The 17569-nt window shown below is 53.4% G+C and overlaps 1 protein-coding gene across 7 annotated transcripts in view; it reads left to right on the top strand.

Moving 5' to 3' along the window:
• The first annotated feature begins 3112 nt into the window (after positions 1 to 3112).
• The window catches only part of AMOT (angiomotin), a 61823-nt gene continuing 47366 nt past the window's right edge, over positions 3113 to 17569 (top strand). For 5 of the 7 annotated variants that reach the window (XM_027835520.1, XM_027835497.1, XM_027835505.1 and 2 more), the window contains exon 1: positions 3113 to 3172. The gene's annotated coding sequence lies outside the window, so the exon portion shown is untranslated. Of the gene's footprint in view, positions 3173 to 9555; positions 9690 to 10149; positions 10246 to 16702; positions 16745 to 17569 lie in introns of those variants that run through there. The other 2 variants (XM_027835485.1, XM_027835490.1) reach the window with 2 other exon arrangements.

Here is a 17569-nt window from a genome sequence, read left to right as displayed (position 1 = left end):
AAATCAGATCTCTCTAGGCCTTTGAAACTACTCAAAACTCAAGTCCTCATTGAAGCCTTCCCGGGACAGGGTCAAGATTATGGCCAATGCCCTTTTTCCAAATATGTTTTCACTGCAGGCCAGTTAGAGCCTTGGGTTTTCCCTCTGCGTCTTCCCAGGGGCTTGCCTCCGTGGCTAATGGCAGGCCTGGCCCAATGGCCTTCCTACCAGTGCTGTGGCCTGTTTGTGGACTTGTGGATGGTGGGGCAAGGGTGGTCTGCTTTCCAACAGCTTTCCTGAGGTCCTGAATTCCATTTTCTACACAGTGTTCAGAGGCATGCTACCTTGCAGGGGGGCATCTCCCCATCCACCTAGCAGATACTTGGTGCAGGAAGAAGCTGGTCACTGGCATGTCTCCCTTGGGGCCGAGCTGGCCTTCATAGGGGCTGTTCCTGCCTCAGGGGTCAAGGCACACTAGCTGTGGAATCTCTCCTAGCAGGCCCCTTTGCAGGCCTTTCTGTTTAGATTTCCCTGTTACTTGTGAAATTTTCCAGGTGAGGGGGATCTGCAGAGAAGGGTGGTTTCCATGGTAAATGGTCTCGGCTGTATTTGTTTCCTTACTGTCCCCTTTGAAGGACACACATAATCCCCACCCAAAGGCCTGCTCCTCTGTCTTTCCATCTTGCTGTTGGTGAAGTCAGGGTTCAAAAAGGAGCTTCATTAGCACAGTTAGAAAAGAGGGGCAGAGTTTATTTTTCCAAAAGCAGTGGGCTAATTTGGGGAGGAGGGAGGCAAGGTGGTGCTTTGGGAACACCACTGGACTGAGGACAAAAAATCAGGACAAAGGAATTCTCCTTCTTACCTGGGCTTTGAGACTTTTGGCAAGACCCTGCTGAATATGTGTACTGCTCTGTAAAACGAGGGAGCTGAACTGGAGAGCCCCTGAAGCTGTACGTGCATGACCCTCACACACACACACACACACACACACACACACACACACACACACGGAAATTACTGATTTTCTTTTCTTTTTTTTTTTTAACAAGTTACAAAACCTCTTGAGTGTCAACAGAGAGCTCAGAATCAGGAGTGGGAAACCAGCGAACTAGTTTCAGTTTGTCCACCTGGGGCAGGAGGGGCAGGGAATGGGGGTTCAAATCCTGCTTCCGTTCTCAGGCTTGCTATCTGCCTGGACCTTTGGCACGCACTTAACCTCCCTGGGGCCCCGCTTCCTCATCTGTAAAGCTAGGAGGCCGTCCTTAGGTGTGTGCCCGGCCCTTGGATGAGGCTGAAGAGGTGGGATCGGCTTCTTTTCGGAATTTGCATCCGAATTCAGTACCTGGCACAAACATAGTAGGTGCCTTAAAAATGCTGCTTGAGTGACTGATTTTGAGATCTCTTGAATCAACGTTGCATCTATTCCCCAAGAATGACCCTTTGCCTTATTGTGCCTCAGGTTGCCCCATTTTTATCATATAGCCAGATCTCTTTTCAAGGATCGGTTGGCCCCAGTGGGTTCGAGGTTCTTGTTACACAGATTTAGGGCTGGAAGAAATCATCTGCACCAACCATCACTAAATACAGATGAGGAAACTGAGGCTAGACTTCTTGTCCTTTTTCCGTGCGCATTTGAGCAGGGCACGAGGACCCAAACTCGCCCGTTTTTCGCAGCTGCTCGATGGGATGCCCCCACCTGGTGCTGAGCGAAGGAGGGAGGGCGGGGAGGGAGTTGCCGCCTTAGCCAGGCCTTAAGGGAACAGCGGCCACGCTACTGTCACACCTCGGCCGCCAGCCCCAGGAGCCCCGGCCAGGCTTCCCTCCCTGGGCGCCGAGCTCCGGGAGAAAGACAATAGCCTCTTGTTTGCCTTTATTAATTTGGAGGTAGGTTGGGGCGGAGGGGAGGGGGATGATGGGCGGCCCCACGGGCCAATGGGCTGCGGCGCCCGGGACAAGGCTCGCCAATGGGCAGCGGCAACGGGCGGGCAGGCGGGGTTTCGTCCCTCCTGCCCGCCCCCATCCCCCGTCCCTAGTCCCCCGTCCCCAGTCCCCTGTCCCCCGCGGCCCCCTCCCCCTCCCTGCCCCCACGGATCCTCGGCTGCTGCCCCGCCGGGTGACTCACTGGCCTGGGCCGGGCCGGGCCGGGCCGGGCCGGGCCGGGCCTGGATCTGGCCCGCCTGGGAGGTGGGCACTGGGCGGCGCTCCGCCTCCACTGCCCTGCGGGGACTGGCCGAGGAGGAGCACGGCTGGGCCGGGGCCGCCGGCCGGAGCCCAGCAACGCAGCCCCCGCCGCGACAGCGCAGCGAGCAGCCAAGGAGCACGTCGAAGGGGGCCGGGCCCTGGAGAGCGGCGCGGCGCCCCCGCTTCCCTGCTCCCCTCCTTTCTTCCTCCCCTCCTCCTCTCCCCCACCCCCTCCTCCTCCTTTCCCCAGCCCCGCCGCCCCCTCTCGGCCCACAGGGCTGCTGCTGGCCTCCGTCCCGGGTGCCCACCCGGCGGATGGCACTGGGGCTCGCGGCACCTCAAGCTGCCACGTTTTTGGGTGCGCCGGGAGCCCCCGCCCTTCTCCCTCCGCCCTCCGCCCTCTCCTGGTCCCCGGGACCCCGCCGCTCAATTGTTTGAAACTTCCCCGCCCCTTGGCCCCTCCTCCTTCCCTCCTCTCCGCCCCCTTTCCCCCCCCTCCCCTTCGTCCCCTCCCCCCGCCCCCCCCCCCCGCGCCCCCCCCCCCCCACACCGAGCGGCCGATCCGGCCGCACTGGGTCCCTTCTCTCCCCTCCCCCTCCCTCCTCGCCTCCTCCTGCCCCCTGCCCCACCCCCCTGCCCGGGGGCGGGCCGAGCCGTTCCCCACCAGAAGAATAACAGCCAGACAGCCAGTGGTCCTCAGTCGCTCCCTACCTTCGGTCTGTCGGGGTGTCCGTCCGTGGCTCGGTCCGCTCCGTCAGTGCCTTTGCCTGGCTACAGCCGCCCTCGGAGCAGGCACGCCCCTTCCCTCCCCGAAGGGCTGGGGTGGTCCCTGCGTCTCCGGCCGCAGTAGCCTGCACTGAGCTCACCTCCCACCGCCCGCTGCTGCCCGCCCGGTCCCCGCATCCTTCCCGTCCAGCCGTCCGCGCCCGGAGCAGAGCCGCAAAGCAGAGGAGGCGGCGGCTTTGGGGAAGGTGCGGCGCCCAGCCCACGGCTCAAGCCACCTGAGCCCGAGGTAAGGAAGGAAGGAAGGAAGGAAGGAAGGAAGGAAGGAAGGAAGGAAGGCAGGCGCAGCGTCACCGGCCCCAGGGCGGGGGGGGGGGGGGAGGGCCCCAACTTGTGATGGCGTGAGCGCTCGGCCGGGCGTGGGCATCCGTGTGCCTCTGCTAGGATGCAGCCCGCGAGTCCTGTCAGGGCTCCGTGGGTACCACGGCCGGGCCCGGCGCAGGTGGAGCTCGGCTTGGAGCGACCCCTAGGAGGATCCCCGGGAAGCCGGGGCCCCGCTGCGCTGCTTCTGGCTCCTTCACCATCTCCTGCACAGTCCTCCCTAGCTCCCCTTTGCACGCCTTCCCTCCCCGCCCCCCCCCCCCCGCGGCGATGGTCCGTAGTAGCCTCAGCCCAGGAGCGGTCTCGAACTCTGTCCCCTAACCGTCTGGGCAGGAGCCTGCAGTGCATGTGGCCGAGCTGCCCGGTGCCTCTCCCGCCCGATTCTGGACTCGAGGACTGGATTTATGAGGAGCCAGGGCTTACGATTTCAGTGACAATCGGGATAGACTGGCACTAGTTCCTAATTAAGTGTCACCAACAGAGAGTGAACTTTCAGCCAAGGGCAGCCCGGGTCAAACGAGATGAGGAAAGAAAGGGACCCTGGCTCTATGGCACTTTCTCCTCTAGGCACTTTCAACTTTTAGATTTATCCAAGGCTGTGGGGGGGGGGGGGGGGGGGGGGGGGGAAGAGAAGGAGGAATAGAATGGTATAGTTGTTCCAGATGTTTATGGATGGAGAGGGGGCACCTCCCGTCCATAAATCACATTCATTCTTTAAGGCTGGTCGAGGGGTGCCCATTGTGGTGGAGTGTCGGGTTCTGGGTGGGAGGCGAGTTTGGGGCTGGGTCTCCCAGTCTAAAGCCATGAGTTTGAATCCCACTTCAGATACTTTCTTGTTCTGGGATATTGGACAAGTCATTCACCCACTTTGTGCCTCAGTTTCCTCAACCTGTACCCTGGGGCTACTTCTCACATTTGCCTTCAGGGTGTGCTGGGAGGCTTAAACTAGCTCGTGTCCAAGCTGTGTGTGTGTGTGTGTGTGTCCAGCCCAGACTAACCAGGCAGCCTCCCTCATTCCTGGACCCAGGGCCACATCAGGCTAGGCTCGTGGCACACATTCAGGGGACACCTATTTGGGGGGCTGACTGGACTCTCGTCCGGTCTCCTCAGACAGCACCCTCATCAGGTCACTTACAAAGTAGTTTAAAATCTTATTTGGGGCAAAGGAGAGGTGGGGAGGGGCTCTTCACCTCTCTGTTATTTTTAGGACTTGGTTAAGACCATGGCCGTGGTTGTGGTCCCAGCCTAGCTCCGAGCTTGCCGGCCGTCCCTCCCAGAGATATGTCCCATTGCCTTTTAGAGTTTTTCTTTGAGGGAGGGGAGGGGGAAGGGAAGGGCTGGCACACAAGCAGGCAGGGGAAAGGGGAGGTTATTGGGTGCCAATTTTAAAGGGTATAGCATTTCAGATCAGCTGGAAGAGAAGAGTTGGGCTGACCAAATTGTGCATTTTATAGGCAGCCTGGGGCTCATTAATGGCCAGGTGCTTCTATGGAAAGGCTCCTTCCATTTCCAGCTGCTAACTCCTATTTCAGCCCAAATGGAGAGCCTTGTGTTCGATGCCTGCTGGCTGACCTTAACTACCATTTTCTGTACCTCTACTTTCCACAGTTCTCTTTCTTTGGAGAAGCTGCAGGATCGATGGGAAGGCTCCTAGATTGGGGGTGGAAGGAACCATAAGAGGACATTTAGTCTGACTTCCTCATTTTACAGAGAACACTGAGGCCCACAGAGAGGGAAGACGTGGCCAAGGTCACACTCCGACGAATAGCTAAGTTCTTGGTTACATGATCCAAGTATGACTGATTTGAAGTAACTTCTTTGCAGTGGATACCCAATATTGCTCGAACAAGCATGCTTGGGGGCTGGCTCTCCCACTGAGCTCGGGCACTCGAGAGCTTGTGTGAGCACACACACACACACACACACACACACACACACCCCCTTAAAAGAGCTCTGATTCAATCCACTGGAAGGCACTGATTCCAGCCCTTCTTGCAGGTTTTTGTCTTTGTGGGGGGGGGGGGGGGAAGTGTCCTTTAGTATGGAGACTGGTGTAGAAACTCAGCGTATTGCCTGGGGTGTTGGAAAAATAAGTGACCTGAATGTGTCAGTGTCAGGACTAGAACCCAGGACTTAAGCACTCTAAGGAAATCCCTCCATCCATTAGGCAAGATGGTCTTTTTTCCTACCCGCATTTCCTTAAATCTTTTGAAGACATTCCACCTAACGGGTTGAAAATGTTCCTTGTGTCTTTGAGCGTTGTAACTACATGGTACCGCCCAGGTCTGTGGCACTAGGCAAGTAACTATTTCAACATCTGACATCTTGTTTTTCTATTCTGCAAAGTTGAAGTTTTTGAAACAAAACCTAGTTCAAAGTTTGGGGGAGGGGAATGCTAGCTCCGAGGTTGGGGAGTTTTTAAAGTGAGTTAGAAAATTCTTTTTTCTAGAATGAGATGAGCCCTAGCTGGGCCTGAAGACAGGGGCATGGACTCCATGACCTCTTGATCCCCACCACCCCTTGAATTAGAGTGGCTCCATCAGCTTCTGTGCTCCCTTTTGAAGGGCCTGCTCATCCTTGAAAAGGGTGGCTTTGTAATTAGTCAGCCCTTCTTTCTGTCATTCCTCCTTTGATCCAGCTTCTTAAGGCATTCCCCCCTGCCCCACCCCAATTTGGATGCAAGATGAGTTTCTCACACTCTTCCCTCCCCCTGGGACTCTTCAATTTCCCCCCAAGTTCTGCAGTTCTATGGCTGGGGGGGTGTTGAGGGTAAAGGGTGGGGGGCCGATCTTGAGAAGGAGTAGAGAAAATGCCCCGTTTGAGAAATGCCTGCAGCCAGGTACCCTCCTCCATGGCGACTGAGCCTTTGGAATGCATGAGAACAGGCCTCCTTGGGGGCTGGCTGCTGAAGAAAGCATCCTTTGCACCCATCAAGCCCAGCTGAAACTCTTTGGAGTGATGGGGGGGAGGTCTTTTAGGATGGTGACTGGGCAAATGTGCTGAGGTTGCTGGGCTGGGTATTCCCCACTCCCCCCCCCCCCCCCTCCGCCGCCGCCAAACAAGTGACTTGCTAAGTTACAGTGAGTTCCTGCCTGTTTGGAATGGGGGGTCCTTCCCCTTCTAACGTGTGTGTGTGTGTGTGTGTGTGTGTGTCTATGTCTATGTATGTGTATGTGTATGTTTCACCTTTGGCTCCATTCCTTTTGCTTTCTGAATGTCTCCTGGCATGTCCCTTTCTCCAAAATCAAGGGCTTCATTCTCTACTCAAGGGTACACATTTCTCCCCCAAGGTCATCATGATGCCCAAGTGAGAGAGACCGGGGGAAAAGCATTTGACAAACTTCCCAGTGCTTCTGTAGGTAGAGGGTTTAGTTCTTATTATAAAAGCCAAATAGGGTGGCCACAGGGTCAATGGCTAGAGAAGCTAGATGCTCTGGGTTTGAATCCTACCTCAGACATTTAACTCAACTTCAGTTTCTTCATCTGTAAAATGGAGATCACAATAGCACCTATCTCCCTGGGCTGCCCTAAGGGTCAAACAAGACAATGTAAACTTTCCATCCCTACTATTGAGGCCTTGAAGAAGTCCCCTCCCCCACCCATTCCTATTGATTCCCTCATACCCTGAGAGGGGAGGGGAGCCATCTCTCTTTGGGGATCTAGTGTTATCTGCTTCCCTCCCCCTCCTTATGTTTTGGTGAAGATGAATGCTGAAGACGGGCTAAAGTGAAGGCCATTAGTTCACTAGTGGAGCTGGCCTTTGTATAGAGGGGCCCTTGAGATGCCCCAAATCAGCACTGAGGGGCCCCTAGCTTTGTGGAAGAATGCCCTGGGGCTTTGTCTAAAATAGCCAGCTCCCTTTGAAAGAGCCTTGCTTTACACCAATTCAATTAAGCAGCAGCAGCAGTGCCGCCTTTTCAGGGCCACACCTATTGTGGGCCTTGGAGAGGCACCTGGTATTGGGGGCCCACTTGGCAAAGTTAGCTTTCTAGGGCTTAGCAGCCTTTTTTGTGATACCTGGCCTAAGGGCTCTGGTCTGGGTGACCCAGCAAGATCCTGAGGCAGGCCTGCCACTCCCAAGTCAAGGACAAATGACCTTTGCTCCAGGGGTTCCCTGTGAGGGGAAGCTATGAAGGCTCCCTGGCCTTTTCTGGGAACAAAATAGACTCCATAGGTTGGGTGATTGAGAACTGGGAGAAGCAGGGTAGGGGGTGGGGGCGCCTGGCAGGACTGGTGTATTCCTTCAGGAGGCCAGAGCTTTGGAGTTGTAGCACCTGGTATGGCAGCAAATGGCTCACAGCAACTCCCCCACTTCTGAACTGCCATTCTTTCCCAAGATTTTGCAGAGAGTGAGCCTAGGCTAGAACGGGGTTTTCATGCCCATTGAGACAGAAACTGAACCACAGAGGGACAACTCATTAGGCAATATGTCACGTAATAGGAAGGCCCATTTCTGCCACAGATGCTCTATGGGACCTTGGGCAAATCCCTTCCCCTCTCAGTGCCTCAGTTTCTTCCTCTGTAAAAAGGAGTTGGGATAGGTGACCTCAGAGCATCTCAAGTTCAGTCGTGCTCCTCCCCACTCTTACCATGTCGGCCTTAAGTTCCTGCTTTTGCAGTATGAGGCTTGCTGGAAGGAACAGATGGGGCTACAGAGCCTGGAAAAGAAGATGGGGTGGGGAGGGGAGAAAAGAAAGGACAGGGCCACAGAGGAAATGCTCCACTGTCTTTCTCCTTGGCTGTCTCGGAGAAGAATTAGGTTTGGTCTGTTTGACCCCAGAGGGAAGAACTGTGAGAGGAAGGGGAAGGTTGCCATGAATCAGCGAGCATTTGTTAAATGCTAGAGATACAGAGAAAGCACAAAGCAGTCCCTGCCCTCTGGGAGCTCATGCTGGAATGGAGGGGACGAGTCCATCTAGAGATCTGTTCCAAGGAGACAGATACAAAGTAACCTTAGAGAGAAAGGCACCAGCAGCTGGGGGTGGAGAGTGGGGGGAGGGACGGAGAGACAGAGGGAGAAAGGGAAAGAAAGAGACAGACAGAGAAAGAAAGAGACAAAGAAAGAGAGAGACAGAGAGAAAGAAACAGAAAGAGACAGAAGGAAAGAAAGAAAGAAAGAGATAGAGACAGAGAGAGAAAGAGAAAGAAAGAGACAGACAGAGAAAGAGAGACAGAGAGAAAGAAACAGAGACAGAAAGAAAGAGACAGAGAAAGAGAAAAAGAGACAGAAAGACAGAGAAGGAAAGAGAGACAGAGACAGAGAAAGAAAGAGACAGAGAAGGAAAAAGAGAGAAAGAAAGAGACAGAGAAAGAGAGAGACAGAGAAAGAAACAGAGACAGAAAGAGAAAAAGACAGAGAAAGAGAAGGAAAGAAAGAGACAGAAGGAAAAAGAGAGAAAGAAAGAGACAGAGAAAGAGACAGAGAAGGAAAGAGAGACAGACAGAGAAGGAAAGAGAGAAAGAAAGAGAAAAAGAGACAGACAGAAAGAGAAAGAGACAGACAGAGAAGGAAAGAGAGAAAGAAACAGACAGAAAGAAAGAAAGAGATTGAGACAGAGAGAGAAAGAAAAAGAGACAGAGAAAGACAGAAGGAAAGAGACAGAAACAGAGAAAGAAAGAGACAGAGAAGGAAAAAGAGCGAAAGAAAGAGACAGAAAGAGACAGAGAGAGACAGAGAAAGAAAGAGACAGAGAAGGAAAGAGACAGAGACAGAGAAGGAAAGAGAAAGAAAGAGACAGAAAGAAAGAGAAAAAGAGAGACAGAAAGAGAAAGAAGGAAAGAGTGAGAGAGAGAGAAAGAGACAGAGAAGGAAAGAGAGAGACAGAGACAGAGAAAGCAAGAGACAGAGATAGACAAACAAATTTAGGCTTGCTGTCAGGAAGACCTTCCTAACAATGAGGGCTAGCCCAACTGGGCTGCCTGAGGCCATAGTTTACTTTCTCCTCTCTGGGGTTCCTCCAGGAGAGGCAGCTGCCCATTTGTCTGGCCTTTCATGAAGGGGCTTCTTCAGCTCTGGGTTGAACTATACTAGGTGGTTTCTGAGGCCCCTTGGAGTTTAGACTCTGACTCCATGGGGGTGCGCAGTACACCTCCAGAAAGTGCCTTTGGCCAGCTGGGCTTCTGCCTGGGCCTCCTGGGCTTTCCTGGGTGGCCATTTAGGTGCAAAGGTAAAGCATGAGGGAGATAGGTGCTAATGACATTGCCTTGAACACCAGTGCGTTCATTGCCTTTCAGTATCAGGTCCTGGAGGCCTCGGTGAAGTTGGCTTTGTGCATGCTGTGTGGGATTGTGTGCGGCGTTTGTTGCCGGAGTGCTGAGAGAGCCTTGGATCTTCAGTGAGTTGGCTCCGCTGGTTTCTCTGCCTCTGAGGATGCTTACCTATGCGCCAGGCCATCATTTCTAGTTGCCCCTCAGGGAAAGGCAAGGTTTGTGGTTTGCTCCTAAATCATCTGGCAGTGCTGCTTAGGGCAGGGTGTCATGACACCCCTGTAAAGACAACCTCAGCCTGGGTGTGCCAGGAATGCTTCGGGAATGAGGGAGGCCCAGGAGGAGGAGAGAGGGGAAAACACAAATCACTTTCTTTAATGACCTTGAGAATAATGGGACCTGTCTAAATGAGATTTAGCTACAGGAAGGAGACAAAGAACGGGAAAAACACTTGGGAAAGCTCTGCAGGTACAGAGAGCCTTCCATCGGGGACATCTCTGAGAGGGGAGGTCAGGGCCAGCTAGCCATTGCCGCTCTTTGCTGCTTTTCAGGAATGAACTTTTTTCTGGGATTCTGGCAGAGAGCCTGGGCTGTGGTTGTCTGCTTGGGAGGTTGGGGCAGAGGGCAGCTGGCAGGGAGGCCTGCCTCATGGATTGGAACATACCTGATCTGTGACAGGTAAAGTTGCTGTGACTGGGCTACCTGGGATTGGTCAAAAGGAGGATGAATGGGAGGAGCTTCCAGTGAATGATGGAGTTTTCCATCTTCAGCCAGGTGAGTGAGTGACCTGTCCCATCCAGGGCTAAGCTCCTGGCTTTATAGGCTGTGTAGCCAAGCCTTCCAGGAATTCCTGACAGGCCAGCACCCACTTCTGCTAGGTTTGGCCCAATAAGATCCCTATAGCAGTGAATTCTGGGATTGCTTCTGCTGGAATAGGACGGCCAGGGCTCTGAGGGTCAGGAGAGGGGCTCGAGCTCTGAAATTTGAAGCCTGTAGCTCCAGCCCCTGCTCTGTCAGTTGCCACCTGGATGACCTTTGGCAAGTGACTTCGTTACTCTTGGCTTCAGTTTCCCCCCTCTGAAAATGATCTTACTCTTTAAGGTCCATTACATGTCTAACTCTAGGATGTCGTGGTCATTGGAGTAGATGAGCTTACAGAGTGCAGACTTAGAGACAGCGAGTAGCCCAGTGAGTCGATCAGTAGATTTGGGGTCATGATGACCCACGTTCCAGTCCGACCCCAGATACTTATTATAACTGTGTGATCCTGAGCGACTCACTCAACCTTTCTCAGTCTCAGTGTCCTCATCTGGAAAGTGGGGATAATAATAGCCCCTGACAGCTTGGTCCTGATTAGTGCAAATAATGGTCAGATGTCTTCAGATTCACACTATTCAAAGCTAGAGTTCTTATAAAATATGGCATTTGGTTGTAGCCCAATAGAAAATTGCAATGGGAATTCAAGTGACCTCTTGGGGATTGGTAGGAAGGTCAAGAAAGACAATATATGGAATATTTATAAATGGGAGTCATTATTAATAAAAGATCTGGAAATCCATTATTTTGACATTGCTGGCTTTGAGATGGTGGGTTGTATAGTGCCATCAGCTCATAAAGTATTAACGTGGGGACTGGGCCGGGTTGGAGGGTCCAACCTGGGGCGACTCAAGCTCTCTGAGGCCCTGGCTTACCCTTCTATGAAAAAAGATGTGAATGATTCAGAGGGATGCTGAGACTTCTAACTCTCTGGGCCTCGGTTTCCTCCTGTGGGAGGAAGGGGGGTAGACTTGATGACTTCTGAGGCCTCATGTGCCTCTGAATCTGTGATTCTTGATACATGTCAGACTTAGTGATCGTTGTGTGAAAGGCTTTTAAAAAAAATAGGACTGTAAATTTAGAGCCAGACCTCAGAGGTTCTCAGAGGAGCAAATTGAGGCTGACAGAGGAAAGTGAGTCACCCACAGTCACACAGGTAGCTGGGATTCTAACCCAGGCCACCTGAACAGAGGCAGCCTCACCACCTACTTGTAGTAGGGTCTCCCACCATTGCTGTTTTTAATGAACTTGGTTTTTTCTGATCCTCCACTCTTTTCTTCTACCCAAAGTGCAGTGCTCCGCAGTGGTTTGCAGCCATGAGTGACTGTAGGTAGGATTGTCCGACCCTCCTCTCTTGCCCCCCACCCCCAAGCAAGGGCTCGGAGGCCTCATCCTTTTAGGTGAATATCTCGGTCCGCAGGAGACATCCGTAAGAAACATCTGCTGGGGCGGTGAGGAATGGAATGTGCCCAATGAAGGTTTCAAAGCTTTTCAACCTTGCCCAAAAGATTAGAGAAAGGGTGTAGGGGGAGGGAGATTTTCCAAGGGTGATGGGGACGAGCAAAAGAAAAGTTTTTGGAGTAAGATTTGCCTTGTGTCACCTTTTGATGGTAGCCAGGAACTGAGGCCTGCCTCGCCACAACTGGTTTTTATCAGGGCTGGAATATCTGTCTGCCGGGGGAGCATGCACATTGCCATGTGTAGTAAGCCTGGAATCCCCCCAAAGGGACGTCAAGAATAACATACAATGTCAAGGTGGATGAGCCGGGAAGGGGGACTGAGCGTCTGTGCGCCCTGCTCCCCCCGCCAGCTTCTGGCCCAGCTCCTTGGCTGCTATTCTTACACAGCCCCCTGCCCTGAGAGCTTGGAGCTTGACCCCCCCCTGATAAGGACAAATGATCTGCCAGAAGCAGTTTGCTCACTCTTCCTAAGGCAGCTGAGGCTGAGGCATGGGGGGGTGTCCCCCCAAAGCCCATTTTCCCTGCACATGGTCCTCATTATCCCAGAGGCCTGGACTCCATCAGAGAAGGATCCGAGAAACCCCAGGCCTTGGGGTGAGGGGGGAGAACATGCTTGGCATATTTGTGGGGAGGGGGTTGCTGACATCACAGAATGTAGTGGGCTGAGTGTTAACAGGGACAGCGGTGAGAAATCTGATGTTCTGGCTGTGCTCTGATTGTTTTCCTCCTTCTTTGCTTTCTTTAAAAAAAAAAAAAGACAAGAAAGAGGCCGTAGAAATGTTGGCCAGGTCGGACACACTTCCGTGAAGTCGTTTGGGGAGAGTCAAGTCCTAAACTGGCCCTTAGGAATCTCTGCTGTGCCCTACCCTTCCACCCCGTCCCACCCCAGTCCACTCCACTCCTCTCATTTGGGCTATTTCCAAAGAGTAGAAATTCGTACTGAATTAGTGAGATTCCTTCTCCCTGATGCCCAATCAAGATCTAAATCCCAGACCTGGGGCCCAGCTCGTGCCTTGGTAGCAGAGATGAACTAGTGAGCATTGATATCTGTTTGGGAGAAATCTGATTTCCCTGTCATTCGTTTGGCCTCTGTCTTCTGGTTTTCTCGCCCTCTCTTCCCTGGGACTTCACTGATGCCTGGTGGCCAGACGGTGGCTCAGGCATCCACTCAGGTTGACTTTATAAAAGACGTTTATGTTTCTGACCAAAGTCAGGCCATTGGGTGGTGGCAGCCCAGGGGCAAGGTTGGGGCCCTCCTCTGTATTATGGATTAGAGGAGCTCCCAGGGTCCCGTCCATCTCTGTGTTGAACTTCAGTTCAGTATATGGCCTGAAGTTTGTGACCAAGTGCCTAAGATGACAATACTTGGTCTCCAGGTTCTTTTGGTACTTCCTGGGATCAGGCCGGCATTGGGAGTCTCTGGGAGAGGAGGAAGCTGACTGGAGGATTTCCCTGTGCTTGAGCTGATTTCCGCCCAAGCCTCCCTGGGCAGGCCAGAGAGCCTATCAAGTTGTATCAGGACAGGTAGTGGCAGGAGGGAAGGGAAGGGGTGGGAGGAGCCAGCCTTCTTTTCCTCGTCTCCTCTCTCTCCTCTCTTCTACTCTGCCCTCATCCCCTTGGGGAGTGACTCAGGCCCTCTGGTATGAACGTCTGGAACGTTGGCTGCCAGCCCTGCACCTGCTCCATGGCACACCTGTGCTTACCCAGTGCCTGAGCCAAGGATTCAGCATGGCAGAGTGAGCCCCCAAGTATGTGCTGAGCCTTATTCCCCCACTGCCTTGGCTCTCACTTGGCCTCGAAGGCAGCGTGCTGTCTTACTGTACTCCCCTTATGGGCCAGCCTCTCAAGAATCCTAGGTGAGATGACAAAACTCTGTCTGTTTATGTAGGCCTCACGGCCCACAGCTGGAGTCCCGGTTCACCACCGGCACCACTTGGATAACTGGGGCAGACTCTGTTTTACAGGTGGAAACCCACCTCAGAGGGTCTCTAGTCCAGCACCTTCGTTGTATAGAGAACAAAACTAGGCCCAAAGGAGAAGGGACTTTGCCCAAAGTCACACAAGGAACAGCATGAGGGCTTGAACCCAGCGCTTCCAAATCTGGTGTCCTTGGTACTCCCTAGGTTTCAGTTGCCCTAACTGTTAAATGGGGAGACTATGCCTGCCTTCTCTTCATGGGATGGGCGTGAGGGAGGAATGAGGAAACACACATGAAAGAGCCCCGAGCCCTTCAGAAGAAAGTACAGTGGGCATGTGACTGGGCCTGGCCTAGCCTGGAGCGGCCCCTGTAACCTCTGGCTTCTGCCTCTTCCCCTCCCCCTAGCCCCGGCTGAGTCACACATGCTTCCCATGCCCGCTGCCACTGGTCTTGGGGAACGTCCTGGGCCCAGTGCCTTTCCCTCTATGGAATGGCTGGCACCTGGTACCTGGCCACATACACAACCCGTACATGTTGTACTGCTAGCTCCCACCAGACCACTTTGATCTTCCTCTGGCTTGAAGCAAGTGCCAAACTGGCCATTGAAGACAGGTTCCACTCAGTCCTTGGCACGAAGGCTGTGTGCCTATAGATGTGGCCCTGCACACTGTTCTCGTTCTGCTCCAGATGCTCGCACACAGAACGTGCTTTGGAAACCCAAGGATTCTGGCTTCTTTCTAGCGCTGGTCTTCTATGAATTTCTGTTGCAGCCAGAATCCCTCAGTCCCTGGGTCCCCAGAGCTGCCCAGCACAGTCCTCCCAGGGCAAAACTGAAACCCAATAGAGGGTGCCTCGGTTATGAACTCACCTACTGTTTTTCCGAATTAGCACCTTGGCTGGGTAGCAATTTAGGACAAGTACCCGCAAGCTGGCTTCCCCATAGAGCCTGAATTCCACTGTGTCCTCTCCCTAGCCCCAGGGATGCCACCTAACTCCCCTGGACCTGGTTTTGTTCCCAGGAGGCAGCGAGGCCTGTTAGGTGACCCCCCTGGGTTGGTAGGAAAGGGGGACAGGGGGAAGGTGGGGTGGCTTCTTTGGAAAGGTGGACTGGGATGCAGAAGACAAGAGTGCCGAGTGGTTTCTGCCCACGTTCACAGAGGTCTCTTCCTGAGAGCTGGCCAAAAGATCGTTTACTGTCTTGGCTGTGATAAAGGTTGGAACAGGATGACGAGAAAGAGCTCCTGTTCTCTTAGGAGCAGGAGGAGGGCACCTCTTGGGGGGTCGTCTGGTGACTAGGCCCTTCCCTGAGTCTAATGGACATGAGGCTGGTTCTCCTCTGCTTGGGGGTCCAGAGAGGGGCATGCTCCCATCTGCTGTCCCTGTGCTAGTGCTGATGAGGCCCAAGAGTGCAGAGACTTGGAACTCAGCCTGGCGCCCTTATCTGAGCCATGGTGCTTAAGTCAGAGGAGTTTTCGGGCAGATGCCAACAAGCCGTGGCCCAGGGGTTCCCAACCTTGTGGATACCGAGGGCCTCGTTTTTTCATGGCAGACTCTGGAGCCCCCTTCCATGATAACATTGGAGATTTGGAGCTGGAAAGGGGGCCTCAATCAGTCTTCTGGCCCAATGTCTGGATTTTGTTGTAAGATTTAGAGCTAAAAGAGAACTCGGATGATTTAGTCCTACCCACTCATTCTACAGAGAAGGAAACTGAGGCCCAGAGATGGAAAGTCACTTGCCCCGAGTCACACAGGTAGTTTGTGGCAGAGCTGAGATTTGGGGTCCTCTGATCCCAATCTTTCTGCTATACCATGCTTCTCTCTAGGCCTTGGTTTCTCCTTCTATAAGATGAGGAGGTTAGCATCTGTGATCTCTAGTGTCCTTTCAGGCTCTAAGTTCTATGAGATGATTTTGATTCAGATTCTGGTCCTGGGGGAAAGAGTGATAAACAAAGCCTGGCACCAAACCCCAGAATTGTCACTGAACCCCAGAGAAAGACAACCAGGGGAAGCCAAGACCCAGCCTTGACCTACAAGAAGGTCATTTGTCCTCTCCCCTAGAGTTAAATGAACCACATTCATTGGCTTGTAGATTCAGAGCTGGAAGGGCCCTCTGAGGTCATCTAGTTGACCTCCCTCATTTTACAGAGCTGGAAACTGAGGCCCAAAGAGGTGAATTTTCTTGACTGGTTCAGAGATATAGTCTGTGGAACAGCTTGGGTCAGAGTGTGCCCAAGGCCAGTGGAAAGGGTAGAACAAACGCATCGATACCACTTTGCCTCACATGTCCTAGATGGGTGGGTGTGGTAATGTGAGTGAGTGTGTGTTTTTTGGGGGGTGTGGGTATGGTTTTTACTTAAATGTACGTCCATAGCTTGACTAAACCGGCCTTCTGCAATTTAGCTGGGAGTCCATTTGGATGGGACAAGCTAACCAGGATTTCACAAGCAAATGAGTTCTCTCCACCATCTCGGTGGGCAGTGGGGGGCGGGACTCTCTGGCCAGGTTATGTTCCCAGGATTTATTCCGAGGATGGGAATGTGGTTCCTGCCCATGACCACCTTGGAAGGTGGTCGCTCTGGGCCTTCGACTCTGCCAGGTCTGCTGGGAGAGGTCAGGGGTTGGGACTCGGAGAGGAGCAGTCAGCATTTCACTTGGCCTGGCCACCTTGTTGTTCTCACGCCGGATACCCTTCCCTCCCAGGCCTCATCCTGGTGCCCGAAGCCGCAGCGTACTGTTTGAAGGCTCCAGAGCTCGTTCTATTTTTGTTTCTGAACATGGCAGGACTCCTTTTCCTTTTCTTTCTCTGAAAAGCAAAATAAACAATGTTTCCCCCCCTCAATCTATGCCTCTTGACATGGAGCTGACCCCATGAGTCTTGGAGAAAATTCTGTAAACTAGAAAGGGATATGGAAAGCTTTTCCTCAGACGGATTTCTCTTCCTCTTTTAAATAGCAGTTTAAAGAAGGTGGGGGCCTGGCGGGGGGAAGAAAATCTGCCACATCCTCCTGGCCCAGTTGCTCAAGCCTGGAGAGCACTCTGCGATCATTGTCTGCTGAAGGGTCGAGGGGTCACTGCTCAGGTAGGCCCAGGTGAGGGAGAGGAAACCGGGCCTGGTCATTGGTCTGAATCAATGCTGCTCTGAGCCAGGGCTTGGCCCTGGCACTGCCTCCCCAGCCTGGCCCAGCCCTACCCTCTGGATGCAGGAGCAGAGTGGGGGTGGAGCGCCCTTGGGTCAGGAGGCCAGACACCTGGGGCAGAATTTGACAGTGACCTTCCTTTCCTTGGGATTCTCCTCAATACAGAATGGAGCCTATTTCAAAGCTGCCCCCAAGCTGGGACTAATGCCCTGGAATATGTCCTCTGCAATGGGCTGCCATTTTGCCTCAGGCTGTGGTCATGCTTGGGGCCAGGCTGACATGGAGAGACACCTCTGCACAGTTGCCAAATTCTCCTGAATCTTTTCCTCTTTTTTTGATCATTGGCAACGGTGCCGGGAAGCTCTGTTCCATCAGTCACTGGGCTTTGTGACTTGGTGCCCTGCTTCTAGACTTGCTGTGTTTGGGTTGTGCCTTGCAAATGTGGGCTGCCTGGCACAGTCCCCGCACTCCTCTGCCCTTGGGTTCCACTTCCAGCTTTTTCTGGGAGTGATGTGAGTCGCCCACTGAAGGTGGGGTTGTGGGAATTGTCAGTCAAGTGCTTTGTGTGCATCTCACTACATACATGAGCGAGTGAGCGCGCGCGTGCGTGCGCGCGCGCACACACACACACACAGTTTCAACGCTCTCACAGGACCAAGACAGATGAAGACCAGGTCGGTCTTCAGGATGTGGCCCAGCCAGGTGGGAGTCTGAATGGCATAGGGCAGGGGTGGGGGAAGGGACCCTTAGTGGCAAAAACAAATCAC

This window comes from Vombatus ursinus, unplaced genomic scaffold, assembly GCF_900497805.2.
Source record: "Vombatus ursinus unplaced genomic scaffold, bare-nosed wombat genome assembly UNPS02004337.1, whole genome shotgun sequence".
NCBI classification, from domain to species: Eukaryota; Metazoa; Chordata; class Mammalia; order Diprotodontia; family Vombatidae; genus Vombatus; species Vombatus ursinus.
Note: the sequence above shows the minus strand (reverse complement) of the source record. Positions and strands in the feature narration are given on the sequence as shown.